This window comes from Rattus rattus, chromosome 7 (assembly GCF_011064425.1).
Source record: "Rattus rattus isolate New Zealand chromosome 7, Rrattus_CSIRO_v1, whole genome shotgun sequence".
NCBI classification, from domain to species: domain Eukaryota; kingdom Metazoa; phylum Chordata; class Mammalia; order Rodentia; family Muridae; genus Rattus; species Rattus rattus.
In genome coordinates this window covers 106,490,761-106,494,982 of record NC_046160.1, presented here as the reverse complement: position 1 = coordinate 106,494,982, position 4,222 = coordinate 106,490,761, and the positions used below count along the sequence as shown (strand labels likewise).

Genomic DNA, 4,222 nt, shown 5'->3' with positions numbered 1-4,222 from the left:
AGTGAGCCCATTGGATGGGGGAAAAGAGGTCATTGCAGGCAAGGAATGGATTAAGACTCACACAGGAGAGTGCAATGGCTTTGGACCTCAAAGCAGTTCATGGTTTGATAATGTTTTCCTGTGGAAGCCGAACACTTGTGAGTGACAGCTCAGGAGAGAGGTGGAATGATCAGATAACGGAGGGCTAACAAATCTGAGAATCAAGCCTCAATCTGAAGGCTGTATGATGTACATCGTGGCTTTTCAAAAGACGATGATGGTACTGAGAATGTGTTATAGGTTAATGTATTAAATGAGCGGGAGGGGATGAGATGAGAGGAAGAAGGGACTCATGGGACAGTCAGAGTCATTTAAGGGATACACACCAAGCGAAAATGGAGATGAGTAGGCAGTTGATGGATGGATGAGGTAGGTAGATTTGATGGGATTTAAAGTCTGATGATGGACAAATGTATTGCCATGGTTGAGAGACAGTCAGTGGCCTTTGGGGTCTCACGGGCTTACAAAAGAAGTGATGGCTGGACACAGCAGTTTGTTCAGCTTTTTGTTTATGCAACAATCGGTATAAACCAACTCAGTTAAATGAGATTGACCTGGTTCAGATTTTCCGAGCTTTAGGCCCAGAGTCAGTTGACCTCATTGCATTCTGGCTCCTGGCAAGGTTCTGCCATGGTGGAGGCAGGCAGTAATGGAATAGAGAGTTGGAGCGAGAACAGGGTCACAGTATCCCTAATAAAGGTGTGTTTCTAAGGGTCCAGAACAAACAAACAAACAAACAAACAAAACCCAAAAAACGAACAAAAACAAAAAACAAAATACAAAAAAAACAAAACTGAAAACTCTTGTAATTAACTATCAAGTTAATCAATGTTGGTTTGTCACCATGGAAAATTAACACAACTCCCAAACCATCTACTTTTTTGTTAATTAAAAGTTTGTCTTTCGGGGACTGTAAGCCACAAAACTCCTATAATCACTAAAATATAAATAATGCTTATATTTATTATTGGATTATAATATTAGAATTTATAATTATAATAATATATAAATATAATAATATAATTAAAATAAGTATTATAAATAACATTTATTTTGGGTTCTGGATGAAAATTCTTTTACACAGCTCTCAAATCATTCCAGTACTTTTGGATGATAGGATTATCTTTTATCTCATTTTATTGTCTCTGTGTCCGTCTTGAGAATTATGGACTGTATTTGTGTGGGTCTTTGGGAGGACTCAATTCTCATACAGTGGTTGTCTCTTTTTGACCACAATCAGTGTTGGGTTTTAGTGTTGCCCAACATTATTTAGGCTGTTTTAGGCATGTATCTTCATATAATTTTAGTGTTGATTCTTTGGTACTCACAACTTACTAGGTTTTGATGGGATCCCACTGAGTATGCATTAATGTGTATAAATACAAATATAACTAGTTACTCTCTACTCTTCTTATGTAAGAAGGTTAAACAAGGTAATACTCAGGTTGGCACTAATCATCTTTATGGTCGGTAAATGAAATAGTGTTGCTTCCAAAAATATAAAAATTTACACTTGTTACACTACATAGCTATTAAAGAAAAAATTGAATTTTCAAGTAGAATATTAATGGTCCAGAGATTTTAATAAAATCTTTTTTTCTAGATCCAATTGTAAGATATAATTGCCCATCTAAACATACAAATCCCAGTACCATCCATCCCTTAAGAGCATTAATAACAACCTGTAAATACACAGAGCGGAATCTTAACATCACCTGCCATGGCTTCTCTCCCTCTTCCTTCTCTCTCTCTCCTTTCTCCCTCTTCTTCCTTTCCATTCCAGTAGTCTCCTCTTCCTTCAAACTTTTCTCCCACCCATCCTTCCTTCTCCTCCAATGACATGTCTCTTTCTATCCTGTATCTGCCCCTCACCTGTATTTTACATATTCAATGGGGAGAAGGTTCTGCTGAAGTCACCTGAGTCCTGAGTATGTGACTAGGCAGCTGTCCTTGGGGCACAGTGGAATTAGCATCAAAATACAGATAACTCTAGGGCAAAGCACAATATTTCCCCCTTTTTGTCTAGTTAAAAGGCCTTTTCACTTATATATAAATTGAGTACAATTATTACCATTCTACAATTTATAAAACATATGATATACTCAACACCCAGTCTGTAACTATATCAGTTAAACAGAACATTTAGTTATTCATTCCAGCTTAAAAGGCTTAAAATCTTTATTATAAGTTGGCTAGCTTGTATACTATCTGATAACTATCTAATAAAATATGTATTTTCAGAGATAAACAGCCTGATAGGCTCTGAAACTATAATCAGTCTTCAATCCTGTCAGAAATCTGAGAATGACCAAATATCTATACACATAGAAAGCCTAACACGGCTTCCAGAACTGAGAGGTTGTAGAGACAAATCTCCACTAGCACAGTCCTCTGTTAGCAATGTGTGAGCACAAGTCTTCAGCCTTCTGACCCAAAATCAACTGATAGACTCTTGAAATGCAGATTTTTGAAGGGCTAATCACCCTGTCTTGGCAGAGTTTATCAGTCAACTATTCTGCATAATGTGTCCTTTTCTGGACAGTATCAGTCTGCAGATGAAACAGGCAGTTTTGTCCAGTGGCTGCCTAGCCACAAGTATTCCCTCACCTGGAGGTCGAGATGTTCAAATTCTTCATTAAATCTGCCAAAGGGGAACTGTTAGGAGCAGATATGTCTCAACAAAAGATAAATAACTTTAAATCTCATATTTTGTGGATTTCTGACATTTTTGAAAACAATCTATTTATATGACGCAATCTAGACTATTGTCTTTATATCTTAAATACTATCTTGAAAGTACTCTTACAAACTCAGAGCCATGAATTTGCTATTTGGCCCTTAAATCACATGTGTAATTAACTCAGAAGTTTGTAATGACATCAATAGGACTGGCTCTAAACCTTGTACTTTTAAACTTTTTTGACAAATAAATTCTATACCAAAGCAAATATATGATTTTTAGTTACCAAATGAGATTATGACCATACAACTCAATCTACCTAATTCCTCGCTGTTAAATTACAAGCAGTTTTAAATTCTTCATAAAAACAACATTAGAATAACCACATCCAACCCCCCAAAAGTCCAGGGAATTGGGGCAATGACTCCTCCATAACTTCTTCAAGCTGTACATGGGCGTTGAGATATATCCTTGGGGGTAGGGGGTAGGAAGAATGAAGCAAATGCTGTAGCCTGTAGCCAATGTGTCCTGACTGTACCCAGCTGAAAGTCCTTGAGACCAGGAAACCAAGTAGGCACACTCTGCAAAATACAACTCTCAAGACAAAAGTTCAGAATCGAGATATCTTGTTTGATTCTCTTTACTCAGTTTTTTCAGGCAGTCTACCTCTATCAAATCTAATCAGTATGACTCTGTGAGGTAAAAATATGGAATGCTCCATGAATTTACGTGTCATCCTTGCTCAGGGGCCATGCTATTCTTCTCTGTATCGTTCTAATTTTTAGTATATGTGCTGCCGAAGCGAGCACGTAAAATCTCTTCTTGGAACCTAACAGTAATCTTTAGTAAAAGAAAGACAGAAAAATTGAAATGCAATCTAATAACTAACTGCTCTTCCTGTATTCACTTATATTTTCTTCAATTGGTTTTTTTCTTCGTTTGTTTTCTGAGATGCCACAAACAAATCTCAGCCATGGCTTCCTGAAGATGATGTTTACCAGGAGTTTGTCTGGCATTTCCATTCCTGACACCCAATAGCACAGCCAAGGTGTCCATCCAGTCACTTGCTTTATCTTTCTGTGACTCTATTATGAAACAGAACATGTTGACATCAGATGAGGCATAGAGTGAGGAACACACCTGACACAGAGCACTAAACTAGCTTGTCTAACAAAATAAACCACGTCTGTAGAATACCCACGGTAATCTGAGGATGTATCATGTGGGATTATCTACCTTGGAAGCAGTGTTTATCACAGAACAGTAAAGCAGTACCAATGACCTTTTACAGTCTGATTCTTTGTTTACTTAGTCACTTTTCATTCAGATGTTGTTTGGAAAGGATTTTGGTGAGTTTTAGACCTCTTTGATTTTATCCCCCTTCAATTAAATATCTTTGCCCAGAATATTAGGACTTCCATCCTCTAATCTCGGCAAATATTTACTGTGTTTGGTCAGTTCTCTTTAATAAGTGATAGCCTCATCTATACTCAGAAGTATAAG

The 4,222-nt window shown here is 37.2% G+C and overlaps 1 non-coding gene across 1 annotated transcript; it reads right to left on the bottom strand.

Annotated features, from left to right (window-relative positions):
• Nucleotides 1-3,420: 3,420 nt before the first annotated feature.
• On the bottom strand, nt 3,421-3,528 carry LOC116906315. Its single transcript, XR_004388603.1, has one exon. It is a non-coding gene; the product is annotated as a U6 spliceosomal RNA (small nuclear RNA).
• Nucleotides 3,529-4,222: the final 694 nt, after the last annotated feature.